Genomic DNA, 19638 nt, shown 5'->3' on the forward strand with positions numbered 1-19638 from the left:
CCCTATTGTGACAGACTGGAGGAGATTGTTGGCTGGAAACATTTCACGTGTAGGGGAGGAAGGGGCAGGTCCAGCCCTGCCCTGGAAGCCCAGCACTGCCCTGCCCTGGGACCACAATCCCCCCAGAACCTCTATCCCAGCCCAGCAGTGGCTGCCAGTCCCTGGCACAGCACAGGCAATGCTCCACAGCCACCTCTGGAGCCCCCAACCCAGCTCCTGAGTGACCAAATGAGCCCAAGTCTCACCTGGGGGAAGGGCCCAGGAAGACCAAGGGGTATTGAAGGCTGACCACAAGGCAAGCACACATCTTGACCCTACCTCCTCTTGGAATTTCTGTCTGAACACTGCTGAAATCCAGGAGGCAGTAGCTGTGTGTGTGCTCCTCTGTATTTTTCTTACTTTTTTTCTCTCTCCCTGTCTGCTTCTACTTTATATGCCCCTTGGAAAATTTGATGAACTTAAAATTGAACAGCTTAGACTTTGCGAAGTTGAATGTGCCAAATTAATGCTTTGAAAAGTGTTTTTTGTTGATTTAATGTCATAATAAACCTTTTGCCAAAGTTTCTCTGATTTTCTAAAGTTGCCAGTAAAGGCTGTATTGCTCTTTCTCTTGTCAGTATTTCACCAGGGAGTCCAACTCAGAGTTCTCTGGGGGATGGAGGTCAGGGCTTGTCTGTCCTGCTTGGCACAGCCCAGGCAGGGCTTTCCCAGCCACATTCCACTCTCCATTTCCCAGCTGGAGCCACTGGTGCCTCTGAGTTCTGCTGGCCCAGCCCCAGGGACGCTCTCCTTGTCTGCCCATTCCCCCACGGTCTCTGGGCAGGGATGGCCTCAGTGGGGGCTGCTGACATCCTCAGCAACTTGGAGCCTGCTGCTGGATTTCACTGCTGCAGAGGCTTGTTCAGCCTGCAGCTCTTCAGTGCAGGAATTCAGTGTCCAAGGGCTCACTGACATTCAGAACACCTTAACAAGCCAAGCCTTTGGGAATAATTTGATTTTAGCTTTCAAATCTTGTGTGGTTAATTCAACACATTTCATAAGTGTATTCAAAGTGAATGTATAATTGAATGAATACTTACAAAGACAGTGAGAAAATATTCTTTAGGTCCTAATTAGTTTTTTTTTTTCCTGATCATAAATCGATATGTGCAATCTACAATTGACACTGCATCCAAGTACCTCCTCATGCAGTTTGAATAGATATGAAAATCAAGACCCTTCATGGCTGACAATCAATCAGACTCTGTCCCTACCCCCTCCCCACCATTTCCCCCATCCAAGCCCTGGCACTCAGAGCAGCCTTGTGCAAATCTCAGCTCCCTCCAGCCGAGGCTGCACCTGCAGCTTTCAGCTCCTTGGCTCCAACTCCCACCTGCTTTCCTTGGAGAAGGAACTGCCTGAGACACAGAGGGATGTTCATTGATTGTCAGCCAACAAAGCCGAGGGTAGGCACAGCTCCATCAAATGCAAAAGTCATTCTTCTCCCTGGCTCTGGCCCTGGCCCTGATCCCCACAGCCTGTCCTCTTTCCTTCATCCCTCCTTTGCCAGGGAGCTCTGCTGTGGCTGTGGAGAGAGATCCAAGCGCAGCCCCTGGAGTGGGAGCCACAACTCATCAGGTTTGTATGCTTTGAGGGAGCAGGAACGGGTGAGACTCAGAGGCATAGAAAGGTTTCTCTTCATGGCACACATAATAAATGTAAACATGATAAAATTTAAGAAACATCAAAACCCTTCCCTCAGCAGCTTGTGACATGCCAGCAACATCTGACATGTCCACCATCCACAACGGATTGCCATACAGGAAGGATTTTAGACAAAGACTTAGGAAGAGGTGACATAAAAGATACAAATACAACTAAGATGTTCACTAAGAAGGTGTTGAAACTCCTGAAAGATTGGGCCACTCCCTGATGCTCAAAGCACTAAGGCAGTCAACAGAGACACAATGGAATGAGCAGAGACCAGCTGCAGGAGGAGATCTGGGAACAACGGGAATTACATAGATCCGGTTACTCCAAATCAAGAAATCTCCTTAGACATGGCCATTTCAACAAGAGAGCTGGAAACACCTGAAGGAAGAAAGCCATTAAATACTAGACTGAAAGTTGGTAGCAATGGTTGAGGGGAAGATCAGTATTTCTTCTCCTGACATCAGTAAAAGAAACCAGTAGATCCAGGAAATTCCCGTTCCTGGTGGGAAAATTTTGCCATTATTTAAAAGTACTCAAATGACCCCGATAAAAAATATTTTCTGGTATATTATGAAACCAACAGGTATTAAAACCTTTGCACCTTTCCAGGCAGACATCACTTTTGTGTCCATGAAGAGGCAGTGCCACTTCTGCATTGAGGTGCCCAGCTGGGATTGGATGTCTCTGAGAGCACCTGAGGGAGAGCAGAGCACCTTGCAAGCTGCAGGTCCCTGACAGCACCGCAGGGCTCCTGTCCCATCAACTTCTGCCCTGCCCCAGTCTGAAACAGGGCCCAGCATGGTGCCGGGATCATCAGAGAGCTGAGGTGTGTGCTGGAATTCCATGCTCTCCCCATCCTGCAGCAGCCCTGCATTTCCCTGCTCCAGCCTTGGTCTCCAACACAGCCATGGAGGCTCTTTGGGCTCCTGACTGTTCCTGCAGCCCCCCAGGGCAGCTGAGCTCTGCCTGTGGCACAGTCAGCCCTGGCCAGCGCAGGCCATGCTCAGCAATTGCCTGTGTGTACCTGGCCTTGCTGTCAGCCCCGGCAGCGGCTGCGTGGCCCCTTGGTGGCCCTGTGCTGGCCCAGCCATGGTGGCCCAGCCCCTGTGCAGGCCCAGCCCAGGCCAGGAGCATTGCGGCTGGGAACGGCCCCTGTGCCATGGTGCCCACAGCAGCCTTGGGGCTCTGTGCCCCATGGCCTCCCTGCTGGGCAGCCTCTGCCAGCTCCTGCACAGCCCCTGGCACCTGTGGGCCTGCACAGACAGCCCTGCCCCGGGCTCTGCCGGCCTCTGGGCCAGCAGAGAGGCCGGCCAGGGCTGGCCATGGCCGGGAACAGGCCCTGAGCCCCGCAGGAGGATGGAGCTGGGCCACAGGCAAACTCAGCCCAGGGCAAAGCTGGGCTCAGCAGCCAGGGCTGCCAAGGGCTGGGGACAGAGGCTGGCGGTGACAAATGTCCTGGGCTCCCTCCCTGCTCTGTCCATGCCCCCAAGGGCACAGAGCAGCCTCCTCTCTGGGGCACTTGCCTGTTTGCAATGCCTTGCACAGGCGCTGGCCCTGCCCCACAAGGCCTGGCCTGAGTCCTGCCCCTGCACGCTCAGCCAGGCTGAGATGGACACTGATGGTTTCTGGGGCAGGCTCTCTGAGCCCAGCCCAGCTCCCTGCAAGCTCTGCCAGCTGCCCTGAGCTCTGGGCAGCACCAAGGGCCTGTCCCCAGCCCAGCCCAGCCGGCTCTGGCCCCACAGCTCTGCTCAGGCCAGGCTGCTCTGGCCACTGGCCCCACGGCCTCAGCCCCTGCCAAGGGCACAGCAGCAGCTGCAGCTCACACAGGACTCTGCCCCAGCCATGGGGGAAGGTGCTGGGACAAGGCCAAAGGAGGCTCCCTGGCTGCCCTGCTCCCCTCTGGCTCAGGTGCTGAGAGCTCTGCAGCCCCTGCTGCCATCCCATGTGCCCAGGGCAGCACAAAAGCCCCGGCCTTGGGGCCCTCAAGAGCTGCTCCTGCTCCAGGCCCAGGGCCTATCCCAAAGCTGGGGCAGCCACAAAGCTGTGCCCATTGCTGTTCATTGCTGCTCTGATGGGGATGGATCCTCAGCCACTTGGAGGTTGATGATGAATTTTCCTACTCCCAAGGCCTCTTCTTTCTTGAGCTCTTCAGTTCAGGAATTCAGTGAGAAAAGCTCATAAACATTTGTTCAACATGCCCAAAGAAGAAAAGCCATATGGAATAACAGAAGTTTTCAAGTTTTCTCTAATTAATTAGACAGATATCTGAAGTGTATTCAAAGTGTATATACTGTCTTGAAAACAATGCAGAGAGAACAGTTTGTTCTGTTTAATATTTTTCCTGTTTATAGATTGATATCAGCAATGTCCAGTTAATATTGAGCCCCAGCACCTTCTAATGCAGACTGAATAGCTATGAAAATCTAGACCCTTCATGGCTGAGAGTCAATCAGACTGTGTCTCCTGCCCCCTCCCAACCATTTCCCTCATCCAACCCCTGGCACTCCTATGGACCAGCAATGGTGTCACCAGCAGGACCAGGACAGCAATTCTTCCCCTGTGCTGGGCGCTGGTTGGGCAGCACCTCGGGTGCTGTGTCCAGTTCTGGGACCCCAAATTTAGCAAGAATTGGAGGGGCTGGAGTGTGTCCAGAGAAGGGCAACAAGGCTGGTGAAGGGTCTGGAGCAAAAATCCTGTGAAGAGAGGCTGAGGGAGCTGGGGTTGTTTATCCTGGAGAAGAGGAGGCCCGGGGGAGACAAGGTGGTGTCAGGGCACAGGTTGGACTTTATGATCTCCAAGGACTTTTCCAACCTTGCTGATTCTGGGATTCTCTGAAACCACCCTTGCAGCAGTTGCACGATGAGCCCTGGGCCTCCTCCTCAGAAGCGCAAGCAGCCCAGGTGCCTCAGCTTCTCCTCCCAGGCCCAAAGCCCATCCTGTCAGTCCTGCAGAGCCTCTGCAGATCCTCCTCATTGCCCAGAACAGGGACCCCACAGGCAGACACAGCAGCCCAGATGTGCCCCCCTGGCCTGTGGTGCCTCTGGCAAGGGAGCAGCACCAGGCACTGCAGGAGCCTGCAGACAATTCCTGCAGCACCTGGGGGATGATCCTGCTGCCCAAGGGACGTTCCCATGGTGCCAAGTCAGGAACTGCAATGGGGAGTGGGGCCAGAGAGGAAAGGGCAAACAGGGATGGGCTTTTTGCAGGGGAGGGAACAGGGGTGGGCAACAGGAAGAAATTTGTACCAAAAAAAGGGGGGAAAAAAGCAAAGGTGAAGCCAAGGAAATGCTCAGGGCTGTTCAGGGGTGGCTGACAGACAGCCCTGGCTCTGAGCAATAGCGTCTGCAGTGGGACAGGAATCTCCCAGCTAATGGGAATAAAGTTTCTGGCTGACTGCAGAGGCCAGGACAAAGCTGAGTGGTTTCCCTGCTGTCCCCCAGCCCTTGCTGGCCCCAGGGGCTGATGACATTTGTGCTCCCTCAGGTTCATGTCCCCACAGCAGCAGCATGGGGGTGCTCCTGCCTGCTCTGTGCAATGCAAACAGGGGCTCCTGAGCCACTGCTGCCGTGGCTGTGCCTGCAAGGATGCAGCACCTCTGTGAGCTGGGGGAGAGGCCAGGGCTGAAGAGGGGGGATGTTGTTGGCAGCTCCATGAGGACGCTCTGGGACGCTGCCCTGGGCTGTGCAGCACCCTGGGGATGGATCAGCCCCTGCTCTGCTGCTCCTTCCCGTCTCCCCCAGGGCCCTCGCAGAGCCCCAGCCATGCTTTTGCCCCCAGCCTGCCCACGGCCAGCCTGGGGCTGCTCACCCTGGGGCTTTTCTGTGCTGAGCATTGGCCTGGCCGTGTTCTTGAGAGAGCCTGGGCAAGGAGCCTGGAGCCCCCAGGGCCTGGCCTGAGGCGTCAGCGCTGCCCCAGCAGTGCCCATGGCCTGTCCCTGCTGCAGCCCCGGCACTGCCACCCCCAGGACTGTGCCCGGCCCCGAGAGCACTCAGGCCCTGCAGCAACACCAGGGCCACCAGGGCAGCGGGGCAGGGCCACGGCAGCAGCACTGGCAACACCAAGTGCTGCTGCTGCTGCTGGGCACAGCTGCTGTGCCAGCACTGATCTGCCCCAGCTCTGCACACAGACAATGCTGCTGCAGCTCCAGAGAAGGCAAGAATAGAGGGATCTCTGCAGAAAACTTTGCTGGGAGATCCTTTAGTTCCTTTAAAACCTTTGAGACTGCAGCCCCTCATTGGCACAGTCTGTGGCCACAGGGAAGGTGGAGAGAAACAAAGTCAGAGATGGCAGAAACAATCGTCTAGCTTTAGGAAGAATATTTAAAAAGAAAAACGACAGGGAAATCAAAGAACCAAACCAAAAGAGCTAGAAAAGATTACTTTTATTACAAGTGATTTGCCCAAATTAGCAATCAGTTTAATGCTTCCTAAGATGTCCAGTCATCAGTCTCCACACTGCAGCCTTGAGCTCCTGGTTCCTCAGGCTGTAGATGAGGGGATTCAGGCCTGGAGGCACCACTGAATACAGAACTGACACCAACAGATCCAGGCATGCAGAGGAAATGGAGGAGGGTTTCAGGTGGGCAAGTACTGCAGTGCTGAGAAATGCATTTCTCCTGCATTTTCCCTTTTCAGATTCTTTCAGTCATCTCCTCAGAGGTACAGTTTGTTTTGGGGCTTTTCATGAACTGATTGTACTCTTGATTTAGATGGAGACTGTGGAATTGTTTTCAGATGTAGAAGAATCTGGACTGAAGACAGAAACAAACTCCCTGTCAGCCCATTTTCATCTTCTAGATCATTTTCAAGATGTCCTTGGGGGTGTTGGAATGATTATCACACAGCTCTCCACTTCTGGCTGCAGGCTCTAGAGTTTCTTTCTCTGCATTCAGTCAGGCTTGCATTCCCTAAGAGTTCTTGGTAGCCTGTCATGTTTTCTTAGGGTAGAACAGTAACAATGAAAACCTTACCAATGGCACAACTGCCCAGCCCACAAGGAAAAGAAAAGAACAAGCTGTCAAATTCTTCAAATATTTCTCCTGCTTTGCTGCAAGTGTTGTGCTGCACCCACAGTGTGGAAAGCTGCAGTTGGTGGCACACCTTGTGACAGAAGCTGCACCTCGTTCTCCGGGAAAGGTTCTTGGAAAAAGCAAACAGGACTGAGGAGAAGATTCTGGAAAAACTGAAAGAGCTTTTAAGAAATTAAATGAAAATTGAAACAATTCAAGATGTTTTTCTCGATTTGTTTTTATGCTCCCCTTTTCCATCTTGCACTAGTTGTCCATCCCATTAATTCCAAACAGATCTCACTTCTAAGATCCATGAGTTGGCAAGTTTTAGACATTTTAAGATACCATGACCTAGACACAGTTTGGCTTCCCCTGTTTTTCTTGGAAATCAATGCTGGAGAGGTAAGTGCAGTGCTTGGGTCAGGTACAAATTCTGCATTCAGGGAATGCGCTCTGAGAGTGTTTGACCCTCAGCAGGGACAATGCACAGCAGTGACCGAGGGGATTCCTGAGCCACTGTGCAGGAGTCCAGACTCTGGCTCTTGGCTGAACTCGGCAAAGTTCCCGTGTTTGGACAGGCTCAGGGGCTGCCCTCGGGGAACGTGGGGCTCGGGGCGGGGGCGAGCGGGCAACGGACAAACGGACACGGGGACAAACGGCCCCGGAGCTTCAGTTGCAGCAGCGGCAGCAGCGGCAGCAGCGGCGGCAGCAGCAGCAGCAGCAGCAGTAGCAGCAGCGGCGGCGGCGGCGGCGGCGGCGGCAGCAGCAGCAGCAGCGGCGATAGAAGAAACTTTAGATTCCCTTCTCCTCTCCCTTTCCCGCCGCCCCGTACCTCTCCCGCTCTCCCTTTCCCGCCGTCCCTCTCCTCTCCCCGCCTCCCTCTCCCCGTGCCGGGCTGGGCCATGCCCCCGGCCCGCCCCCGGCCCCGGGCGGGGCTGCCCCGTGCCCGCCCCCGGCCGTCCCGCCGCCGCCTGGCCTCAGCCCGGCTCTGGCCGTGCTGGCGCTGGCGGTGCTGGGCGGGCATCAATGCCTGGGGCTGGGGCGGCTTCGCCGGCTTTCGGCTCCGCCTGGCCCGAGCCCGGCCCCGGCCCCGGCCCCGGCCCCGGCCCCGGCCCCGACCCCGACCCCGACCCCGAGCCCGGCCCCGGCTCCTCCCGGGGCCCGCGGAGGACACAGGCGGCGTTGCCTCTCCCGCCGCCTCCGCTGCGGCTTGCCCGGCCCGAGCTCCTCCGCTCGGCAGCGCAGCCGCCGGCCCCGAGCCTCCCGTGCCGCGTTCCAAAAACCGAACGCCGGGGGATGGCCGGGCCGGGGCGGGTGAGGGGCGCTCGGGGGCCGTTGCTGGCCCCGGGCCGAGCGCTGACAGCCGCGTCCCGCCCGCAGGGAAGGCGCAGGAGGCCCTACAGGAGCGGTACCGCCTGGGTTTCCTGCTGGGGCGCGGAGGATTCGGCAGCGTCTGCTCGGCGACGCGGCTCTCGGACGGCGCCCCGGTGAGCGGCAGGGCCGGTGGCGGGCGGAGGAGGAGGGGGCGCAGGAGGAGGAGGAGGAGGATGGGGCTGGGCAGGGCGGGCGTTGAGCTCAGCCCGCTGCTCCCCTTGGCTTGCAGGTCGCCATCAAAAGGGTGCCACGGAACCGCATCCGGCACTGGAGCGAGCTGGTGAGTGAGCCGGGACAGCGGGAGAAGCCGGGCCGTGCCGGGCGGGGATGAGCTGAGCCCCGGCATGGTGGAAGCCGCCAGGACGTCCCGAGGGAGAGCGGGCGTGGGGCCAGCACAGGGCGCAGAGCATCCCGGGCTGGCTGAGGGGTTGCCCAGCCCTGGCCCGGCATCAGCCCCACTGACGGCATCGTGCTCCTCCCACAGCCCAACGGCACCAGCGCTCCCCTGGAGGTTGTGCTGCAGGACAAGGTGTCCACTGGCTTCCCCGGTGTCGTACAGCTGCTGGAGTGGCTTGAGCTCCCCAGCGACATAGTGATGGTGCTGGAGCGGCCAGAGCAGTCTCAGGACCTCCTGCATTTCATTCGGGCACGGGGGTTCCTGCGCGAGGAGGTGGCGCGGCCGCTGTTCCGCCAGGTGCTGGAGGCCGTGCGGCACTGCACCAGCTGCGGGGTCCTGCACCGCGACATCAAACCAGCGAACATCCTGGTTGACCTGGCCACCGGGCAGGCTAAGCTGATTGACTTTGGCTGTGGCACCTACCTGCAAGACACAGCCTACACTCACTTTGCAGGTGAGCCTACACAGGGCTGTGCTCCCGCTCCTGGCATCTCATGGCCCAACATCTCTCAGCCCAAGCTGGCTGTGGCAGCGGGGATTCTCCCTTTTGCTGCCACTCAGGGGACTGAATCTGCAGCTGAGTTGCTTTAGAGCAGGGGTGGGTGGGGAGCCAGCTTCCAGCCCTGCTGGCAGCCTTTGCCCACCACTGTGCCCAGGACTGGGGCTGGGCTGGGGCAGCCAGCCTGACAAAAACAGCCGTGGGTGGGGGTAGCAGAGAGGGAGGTTGGAACCTGTGTCCCAGCCAGTTTGTGTGCAGGCAAGAGGAAGGGCTTGGACTGCTCCACTTGCCCTGTTTGTCTTGGCTTTATAATATGTTTGGGGCAATGCAGGCAGGGAGAATGAGGGCATGGTTTTTCCCCAGCACGCAGTGGGTATTTCCTTTGCATGTCATGGTCAGGCCTAGCCAGGGCTTCCACTGTCCCCTTCCCACACCAGTGGCTTCTTTTGCAATCCCAAGTTTGTACACCAGTCCCAGATGCTGGTGAGAGGACAGTGGTCACCCTGTGTGCCACTGATGCAGCCCTCGCCCGCCCAGGGATGCTGGGGCCAGGCTCTGGGAGCAGCAGCATCCCCCTGATGAACTCCATCTGTATTCCACAGGAACACCATCATACAGCCCCCCGGAATGGACCCGCTTTGGCTGGTACCATGGCAAGCCAGCTACCATCTGGTCCCTGGGCATCCTGCTGCACGAGATGGTCTGTGGGAAGATGCCTTTCAGGAGGGGCTGGAACTTCAGCTGGGGCCAGCTCTCACTGCCACAACGGCTCTCTCCAGGTGGATCCTCTTCTCTGGGCATGGGTGCAATACCAGTGCTGGGAGACAGCAGCGGGCTCGGGAGCATCCCGCTCTGGCAGCTGCTGAGGAGGTGGCACATGTCCTGCTCTCCCCCAAAACCAAGAATTGATGGGAAAGTTCAGGCCCAGCTCTGAGCGCATCCAGCATGGCCTGGGCAGGGAATAGTGGGGCAAAACCAACAGGAGCCTTCTCCAGCTGACGGGCAGTTTCTGGTTTCTCTCCCCAGAGTGCCAAAATCTGATCGGGTGGTGTTTATCCATGCACCCCTTGGCCAGACCCTCATTAGAAGAGGTGTACTGTCATCCTTGGATGCAGGATATTCATCTGCCCTAGAAGAAGGGAGAGAGCCACAGGCACACTTAGATCCAGGGCCCTGGTAAGTTACAGCTGCACACATGCCTTGGCAATGAGAAGCAAAGGAACCCAGCCTGTGTCACTGCACCAGGGTCATGGGATGGGAACACGCAGCCCTTGTGCTGGAGCTGAGCTGCTCTGCCCAGCCCTGGTGGCTGCCATCCAAGCAGGTTTTGCTTGTCCTGGTTCCCTGACAGCTGGGGCCCTGGGCAGAGCCCTGACGGCCTGGTCACACCCCAGGGAAAGAGAAGGAGCCCCTGGAGAAGCTGTACCGGGTGGGACTGCTGCTGCAGGAGACAGCGAGGATGACATGATGATGACAACCTCTCCCTGGACCTGGCCACCAGCAGTTGAAGGTGATGCACTATGATTGTGGCACCTTCTTCAAAGCCAAACTCCACAGGGAGTTTGCAGATGAGTCCACACGTGGGGAAATGCTCCCAGATTTGGGCATTGCCCAGCCTGGCTGGGAAGCAAAGGTTGCCCCTTTGCTGGGGCAGATGGAACTAAATCTTCAGTCAGCTGCCCAGCTGCTTTTTTGGCAGGGCTGGTGGGATGGGCTGGAGTGGGTACGAAATGGGAGTGGGCTCCTGGCCCTGCCAACAGCCCCCAGCACCCACCGTGCCCCGGGCTGGGGCTGGGGCTGGGGCAGCCAGCCCGACACAAACCCCTGTGGTGGGAGCAGAGGTGGGACTCCAGAACCTGTGCAGGGGCTGCTTTGCTGTGCAGGCAAGGAAGGCCTTGGGCTGCTCCACTGCCCTTGTTTGCTTTGGGATCATGGTTATTTTGGGGGCCAGTGCAGAGGGAAAGAGAGAAAGTGTGGACCTCCCTCACCCATGGCTGGATTTTTCCCTAGCATGTAGGGGTTGGGCCTTCCTCAAGGTCCTGACAGAGCTAAGAGTTTTGACCTTTCTTCTTCTTTTCCCTTTTTGTCTCTAACCTCTTTTCAACAATTTGTTTGTTTTTTTCTAGAGGAAGCATTCTAGGTGGTCCAGTCTGGATTGGGAAGTGCTTGGGACCAGCTGCAGCGTGGATGGGCCGTGCCCTTGGAGCAGGCTGAGGACATCGTTTGGGACCAGCTTTTCTTCCAGCCGTGGATGGCGTGAGGTGGGTGCCCGTCTGCTTGGCAGGGTGGGATCAGAGCTTTTGGGAGATGGCAGCGAGCACAGGAGCATCCTGCTCTGGGCAGCTGCTGAGGGCTGGATGTGCCATGGCTGGCTGCAGGCTGGGCACATGTCCTGCCCTCCTGCCCTGCTCCCAAAGGCAGCACTGATGGGCAGCTCTGGGCACAGCTCTGAGCCCGGCCAGCACGGCCTGGGCACTGCGGGCAGCTGGGACTAGGGGACAGGAGCCCTCAGCTGACGGGCAGTTTCTGCTTTCTCTCCTTGCAGCCAGGCTCTGCGGATGCTGAGGCTGCTCTGGGCTCTGGCAGGCCTCTGCTGGAGCTCAGCACCGGGCTGGAATCAGCCAAAGAAGAAATGGTGTCACCTGCAGCACAGACTTGCTTGAGCATTTTGACAACGCAGCTCAAGTTTGCAGCGTGGACACCTCCAAGGGAAAACATGACACCTCCCAAAAATTAAAATTGTTCAATACCTTCTGAAATCAAATCAATCTGGAATGACTCCAAATGACGTTTTTCAGCTTGCTCAAGATGTAGCTCAGCCCTTCTCTGAACAGTTCTCTCCCCCACCTGCCTTTTACTTCTCAACTGCTCCCTTTTTTCCCCCAGTGAATTCCCAGCCCATCGCAGTCTCCATCACTTGCTGGCCTTCCGTGTTGCCCCTGACCACAAGGAAGGCCGAGCCCCAGGTTTAGGGACTCGTGCTGTCACTGGCTGAGGAGCAGCAATGTCTCAGAGGTCCAGTGGGATTTTAGTGTCATTCAGAGCCACTCTCCAGCCCTCAGCTCTCCTCACTGCTGAGTTCCCACTCCCTTTTCTTCATCCTTGCAGCAGGATGAGCTCTGTGAATCCCCTTGAGCCTCCCCACTCTTCCCAGCCCACACAGCCACCTCAGTGAGGCTGAAGCTGAAGCTTCTCTGTCTCCTCTGGCACACCAGTCCAGTCCCCTGTGTGGGGAGCCCCAGCCCCAGAGCACAGCACACAGCAGTGCAGTCCAGGCTGGAGCAGCTGCCCTGCAGCCCTGGCTTGGCTGTTTGTGGCAGCTGAATGCTCCCTGTTTCCAGCTGTCCCTGCAGGATGGCCCCAGGGCAGAGCCCAGCCGGGCTCCCACTGCAGCCCCTGGAGCTTGGGGCAGACAGTGCTCCCAGAGCTGAGGTTCATGGGGAGCACCCACAGCTGTGCCTCGCACTCAGTGTTGGCAAGTGGTGTGTTCTCATCTCCTGCAGCCTGAGGGGAAAACAACCTGTGCTGCCAGGCCAGCACTGCCCCTCTGGGCAGGGACAATGCTGAAGGGCTTTCCCATTCCAGAGGAGCTGGCACTGAGCCTTGGCAGGGCCTGGCAGGGCTGGAGCCAGGTCTGGCCTGCTGTCCGGGACTCGCTGCCCACCAACCGCCCCCACCCACCACGCTCCATCCTCCAGAGACAGAAGGTTCTGTGTGTGCATGGGGCTCTTGGATGTCTCTGTATCCAGGGACAGAAGGGTCTGTGTGTGCCAGGGGCTCTTGGATGTCTGTGCATCCATGGACAGAAGGCTCTGTGTGTGCCAGGGGCTCTTGGATGTCTCTGTATCCATGGACAGAAGGCTCTGTGTGTGCCAGGGGCTCTTGGATGTCTCTGTATCCAGGGACAGAAGGGTCTGTGTGTGCCAGGGGCTCTTGGATGTCTGTGCATACATGGACTGAAGGGTCTGTGTGTGCCAGGGGCTCTTGGATGTCTCTGTATCCATGGACAGAAGGCTCTGTGTGTGCCAGGGGCTCTTGGATGTCTCTGTATCCATGGACAGAAGGCTCTGTGTGTGCCAGGGGCTCTTGGATGTCTGTGCATCCATGGACAGAAGGCTCTGTGTGTGCCTGGGTTTCCATAATGTCTCTGTACCCATGGGTATGGGATGAACATGGACAGTGAAAGTGTCAGTCATGTTGCTTGCACACTCCTTCCTTTGTATACAAGACAAAACCAGGCACACCCCCAGGTATGGATATATTAATAGGATATGGCTGGATAGGGGTTTCCCACAGAGCAGTAACTTTTGCATAACTCACCATTTAACTGGTGGCCAGGGGATTTTTTCCCTACTCTGTGTGAGAAGGTGTCCCAGAGCTGAAGGAGCAGCATTCAGAACAGTTTCAGGATTTCTAGGCAGGAAGTGGAGCTCACAACCATCCACATAACTCGCCATATTCATTGGGATGGGCTGCTGCTTCTCTAGGAATTCGGCCCAATGCAGACATGAGACTTGGAAAAATGCCAGCTCTCTGTGGGTTTGTGCAAAAGGGGGAGCAGAACAAACACTTTGTGCCTGCCTGGGGGACACAAGGTCCAAGGAGCTTTGGTGGCAGAGGGTGATCTGGGCTGGTGGCAGGTGAAGTTCCATTCTGTGACATTCTCAGAGTGGCACAGGACAAAGGTCCAAGTACCCCCAACACCACTGATTAAGTCCTTGGAGTGCTGTACATCCTCTAGGAAAAGCTGCTGTCAGACAATCTATTGGGATTTATAACTTTCATTTGCAACACTTTAAATCCAAATTTCAAACTGCAATATTTTTACATTCAAGACACAGTAATGCATAAATGCATAATAGATCTTTCAATTTCCTATTGATTCAATCACAATTTAAAATAACATAATATTGCAAACAAAACCCTGAATGTTTTAAAAAAGGGATGCTGAGGTCAGTAAGATGAATCCATGCCATCAGAACATTTACAGAGTAACTGATTTCTCTTCTTAAAAAGATCAGTTGCCTCTTAATGCAAAGTTACCAAAGATTTTCACTACACATTTGTTTTTTTGGTTTTATCTTTCATATTTTTTTCTTTCCTTTTTTGTCCAGTGTTTTTAACAGAGAACTCAGACAACTCCTACAAAAGGAATGTACAGCAAAATGAGAAATATTTCTGATAAACAATGAAAATGTAGGCTCCTCCTCTGTTTCCTTTTCTATGGATACCCTGAAGAAAATTATCTAGCAGATATGAGCAGAGGTGTGAAGTGTTTCATTTGGACTGTGCTGGAGTTCAGCACTGCTGACATCCTGATCTAGTCAAGAGCTGCAGAATTCTTTTGCAGATCTCGAACCTTGTGTTTGCAGGCACAGCACCTGCAGTGCTGACACACCAATGCACATGAATAACTCTGTTATTCCCTCTCAGAATTTGGGCTCTGCCCCAGCACGAGGTGCTGCAGCCCTTTGCTCCTGGTTCCCGTGTGGAGCAGCTCCCTTCCTGCTGGCTGAGCTGCTCAGGCAGAGCCCGGCAGCTCCTGGCCCTGCAGGGCTGAGGCTTTTCCCCTCTGCTGGGCACAGACTGATGGAGCAGCACTGCTGAACACAGGGGCACACAGAGGCACCAGGAGCAGCTGCCTTTGGCCACCTGAGGCTCCAAGGCCCAAACTCTGAGCAGCCAGGGCTGGAAGAGACTCGCAGGCTCCATGGTGGCTGTGCTGCCCCACTTGTGCCCAGCCCAGCTCTGCCTGGGGCAGAGGGAGAACAAGGGGCAGCTCCCTCCCAGCCCAGCCCAGGGACCCCTCCAGCCCCAGGGCTTGGGGCACTGTCAGCACCTGCTGCTCCAGCCACCACTCCTGCTGACCCTGACAGCAACACCCAAACTGGGACTGATCCCGAGGGAGCAGCAGCAGGGCCTGGATCTGATCCCTGACTCTGGGGCAGGGCTGGACAAATGACCCCACAGCAGCAGCAGCAGCAGCACATGGAGCTGACTTTCAGCACAGCCCCTGCCACTCTTCCCTCCTGTGTGCAGCGGTGTCACAGCAGCCTGAGGCACCTGGGAGCCCCCAGTGCCAGCAGGGACTTGAGATGGCAGCCCTGGGCTCCTGGAGGTTGTGCAAGGAATGGAGCTGGGGACTCCCTGTCCATGGGGAGCTTCCAGATGGAAAAGGCTGCCGTGACCAGGCAGCTCCAAGGGCATAGAAAGGAGGGTCTCAACCACTGATTTGCCAGTCCCACAGTCCTGGGCAGCAGCCACTGAGCCCTGGGGGAAGAGAGGGCACAGCAAGAGGGACAAAACCAGGTGAGGTCAGAGACTGGAGAGAGCCAGAGCCAGCAGCAGGAACAGCTGCTTCACTGCACTTTTGGAAAAACCTCTTGGCTGGTTCAAAGCACTGAAGGGCATGAAGGGCAGAGAGGAGGCCTCACCAAACAATGCTCCTGTTTCCACACCCTCCCCTCTCTGTGTCCCAGAAGGAATTGCATGGACTGTATTCAACTCTCCGAGTCGTCTTGTTCAGCATGAGCAGCTTAGCACCAGGAGCTGAAGGAGCTGCCGCCACAGGCCACAGGAGCTGAGCAAGAGGGAACTTTTAGAGCAAAGTAATGCTGCTCAAATAGACCTAGCTAAATGCAGCGGATAGAATAATGGAATCACAGCATCCTTTCTGTTGGAAAAGACCTCTGAGCTCATCCAGTCCAGCTGTTCACCCAGCAGTGTCAAGCCCAGCACTAAACCACGTCCCTGAAGTGCCAAGGCCTGGATAACAGCCCTGAGTGAGGCCTGAGCAGGCCCTGAGCCAAAGGTGACTTCTGGATGAACCTTCCAACCAAAGGTTATCTTTGTATCTGCTCACTGATTAAATATGCATGGTCATTAGCATTGTGATGGATGTAGCCACTCCTCAGTGACACATGTATTGGTCTTTTTGTATTTGCAAGCCAGACAGGGCCATGAAATCTGACATCTGTCCTTGTTTGGGGCTGAAGGATCAAAGTCAGCTCCCTTGGTTCCTCCTTGAGCCCTGGCCAGGCTTTGGGAGGAACCCAAGAGGAGGATGAAACCAGATGTTCCTGCACTAGAAGTGCTGTCAGTTTGTTCACTCAGCACTCTCAGAGCTGGGCCCTCTCACAGCGAGGTTGGAGCCTCACCTGTGGCTGGAGGCACCTGCAGGAATTCCCAGTGTCCAGGAGTGGCTCTGCAGCCCTTGGCTGGGACAGCTTCCCCAGCTGCTGTGTGGATCTGGGGGATGGTAAAGGCTGAGGGTAAATGGTGCTGGATCTTTCTGCAAGCAATCTTTGGTTCTGATGATTGGGTGCATTGCTGAGCTGCTCCTTTTGTGATTCTTTGCTGCTTTGAGCTGCAGTAAATGACACTGATTCCTTCAGTTGCAGTCTGTGTCTTTGGTGCTGACCCTGCCCACTGGTAAAACAAAACTGGCACAGTCTGGCCAGATCAGAGCAAAATGTCACTTGTTAAATGTAAATGTGAGGAATCAGTGGCATCAGAAATTCCCAGATGGGAAGCCCTTCCCTGGAGTTGGCTGGCTCTGGAGTGGGCTGAGGTCGCAGCACTGTGTGAGCAGTGGGGCAGTTGGTTAAAAGAAGCTGAACCCCTGGATGTCTTAAAATGCATCCAAAAATTGCATACGGAAAAGGAAAATAATTTGTGGGTTTGGGCAGACAAAGATGAATTTGTTAACAGTACATTGGAAACAGCACCTTCAGAAGGAACAATTCTTGTTGGAATGCTCCCACATGGAGCAACAGAAGAAGGTTTTAATCTTGAGCTCCGATGCATTTGTGCAAGTGAAATATTAATATCATAAATAACTATGTACATATTTATAGTATAATAAGACCTTAATATATATATTGATATATATATTTTATATATATGTCTATAGCTATCTAGCTATATCTATATTTCTATACCAATATCTATATCTACGTATAAAATAGTAATAATGTGAAATAGTGCTGACAATACTAATTTGGTAGCTTTGGCTGCTCAGGGATGTAACATTAAACACTCTATAGAAAAGGATTGGCCTGGACCCTAATGTCAGAGGTAAACTTTGTGAGATTGTATACAATGAAAAAAGGAGGAGGGCATAAAATTGTCTATTTTTACAGGGTTTGCTGATACTGTGATGCAGAGTGCTTTGTCTGTTACTGTGAAAAATACCGTGATTAAGACTGCAGGGTTTTTCATGTACCAAACTATCCTCAAGCTGCAGGATTTGTTGAACAGGTGAGGGGGTTGTTAAAAGAGCAGTTGAAAAAAGGAGGAGATGGGAGCCTGTCCCCATGGTGAACCCATCTCCCAGATGTGCTCCATACCCTTAACAATGGCCCACTGGGGAAATGGAAACCCCTGGCTGTGCATGACTGCACCCAGTTTGCAACTACAACCATGGACAGAGAGACTTGGACTGCCTGGGAAATTGTTGTGGGTGTGATGGCCCCTGGCAGGGCCAGCCCAGAGGCTGCAGGGCTGGACCTTCATGCACTGGAATTAATTAGGATAAATCCAAAGCAAATGAAAGCTATCAATACTGAGAGAGGAATTCCGATTCCTCCAGGACACTTGGGTTTGGTAACTGCTCGCTTGGAGCTTGGTCTTGCAAAATGTTCATGTCATGGCAGGAGGAAAGGAGGAATTGATGCTGAATATAAAGGAGAAATTACAGTAATTCTGTTAAACAATTGTCAATAAGATTGGATTATTCAACCCCATGACAGGGTAGCACAGTTATTGATATTGCACATTTAAGCACGATTGTGAAAAATGGAGATCCACCTCCAGGCATTACCATTTGTGGAGATAAAGGGTTTGGATGCAGCAGTCCTAACAATGGAGCCAGAGTGTGGGCCCGGAGGCCAAAAGGCCCTCCTGAGGCAGCTGAAGGAGCAGCTCCTAGGAAATACAGTATTGAATCCTGAAACCTGGGCAGGAACAATGGGAATGTCCCTGCAGCCAAGTATTCTGTGTGAGAACAAGTAGATATTACAGGATACTATTTTACACATCCTGCCAGACCAAATCTCCTTGTTTGCCCCAACGGCCCCTTTGGAAAATGCTCTGATCCACAGGGCTCCCTGTGAAGGCTGCTGTGGCACTGAGGGACTTGCACACAAATTCCATCCAGGAGCCTGGTTGCCCTCAGGGACTGGGACTCAGCCCCCTTCCAGCCAAAGGGGAAAGGGCCCCACCAAGCCTTGTTAGCCACAGACAACATGGTAAAGCTGACCAGCAAAGGACTTTGGAGGCTTTGTTCTGGAATTGAAAAGGCTCCATCTCCATGGACAACACAATTATTCTTTACTGAAATGAGATTGAGAAAAAATTAAGACCAGTGTCACTAAAGTACTATTGATGTCTGTAAGTTGTACCTTGATAGTGTGCCAGAATCTTTGTTTGCCACAAACACCTCCAGTGTTTCACCAAGGGATTAGTTCATCAAAATTTAATGATTAGTTCTGAAAATTTCAAGATCAGGGTAGTCAAAGTACTCCATGTCACTAATTTCTGTGTTTGTTCTCAGCTGAAGTTGGGAGGAATGGGGTTCTCTTGGAGGGCCCACCCTGTGGGGTGGCCAGAACTCAGTCCATGGGCTCTGACTCGTAACTGTCAGTGAAGGGACAGTTCAAGAAAACACAGGAATACAATGATCCGTTTGACAGGATTCACTAAGATTTCCCTTCAGGAGAAACCCAAGCCTGTTCTAGTTACAGAGGCCACAGTGTGAGAGGATTTCTGTGCTTTACCATCACTCCCAATGTCAGTAGAACTTGGGCTGCTGGTGCTGGTCAGTGTCAGTGTTACCCCACTCCTGGCTGCAGGGCCACCATTTAGGGTCCTTCAGCAACAACCACAAGGAAGAGTTGGGGCCCAGAGAACATTTGCCTCCCAAGGCGTGCCTTGGGTTTCAGAAAGCAAAAGATTCTGGTTCATCCTGTGCCCCATGTGTGCTGCCCCGTCCTGTGGAGTTGACTGGATGGATTATTAGAAGTAGCAAATGATGCTGTTAAAATGTCCAATAAGCACATCCTATGGGCTCCAACAAACACAAATGGGGACTCTGCAGAACCGCATGGCCTTGGATTATCTGCTTGCTGGCCAAGGAGGAGCCTGGGCTGTCATGGGACAGGAATGTTGCACTGCTGTCAGGGATGCGTTAGAAGGCCAACAGTCAGCAATCACCTTGACAGAAAGAGCAGGAGAAGAGTGGCAGAAAGAAGAAAATTCTTCTTGGTGGGATTGGCTTCATGGCTGCCAAATTGGAGGCTGCTGTGAAATGCATTTGTGGCAGTGTCTGTCATCATTGCAGTGTGTGCACTTGGTGTGCACTCTAACATTCCATGTTCAAGTTGTTGTGACACTTTATGCTGGGAAGTGAAGTATTGAGACTTGTCTTAAAAGAGACAGTCTCAAGTAAAGAGAGCATTTGATAAATAACAGAATAACAGCAACTCTTTAGGCATGTTTGAAAAGGAACGTGAATAGCTCTGAGTAATAAAATTTAACAGCACTTAATTGAAGCACAAGGGGAGATGCCGTTATGCCTAATATCTAAATCTAAACTGTGCTATTGAAATAATTGTTATGAAGTTAGTAGTTCATTGTAGCTCTCCGGACCCATCCAAGTAGCAAGGCCTG

At 54.2% G+C, this 19638-nt stretch overlaps 1 long non-coding RNA gene across 2 annotated transcripts; it reads left to right on the top strand.

Moving 5' to 3' along the window:
* The first annotated feature begins 8803 nt into the window (after window positions 1-8803).
* Window positions 8804-11238, top strand: LOC135288577 (uncharacterized). 2 transcript variants are annotated; one of them, XR_010351634.1, is made up of 4 exons: window positions 8804-9749; window positions 9997-10146; window positions 10365-10480; window positions 11097-11238. It is a non-coding gene; the product is annotated as an uncharacterized LOC135288577 (long non-coding RNA). The 2 variants fall into 2 exon arrangements; XR_010351633.1 differs by lacking the exon at window positions 8804-9749 and having other exon boundaries at window positions 9813-10146.
* Window positions 11239-19638: the final 8400 nt, after the last annotated feature.

Source organism: Passer domesticus, chromosome 33 (genome assembly GCF_036417665.1).
Source record: "Passer domesticus isolate bPasDom1 chromosome 33, bPasDom1.hap1, whole genome shotgun sequence".
Taxonomy (NCBI): Eukaryota; Metazoa; Chordata; class Aves; order Passeriformes; family Passeridae; genus Passer; species Passer domesticus.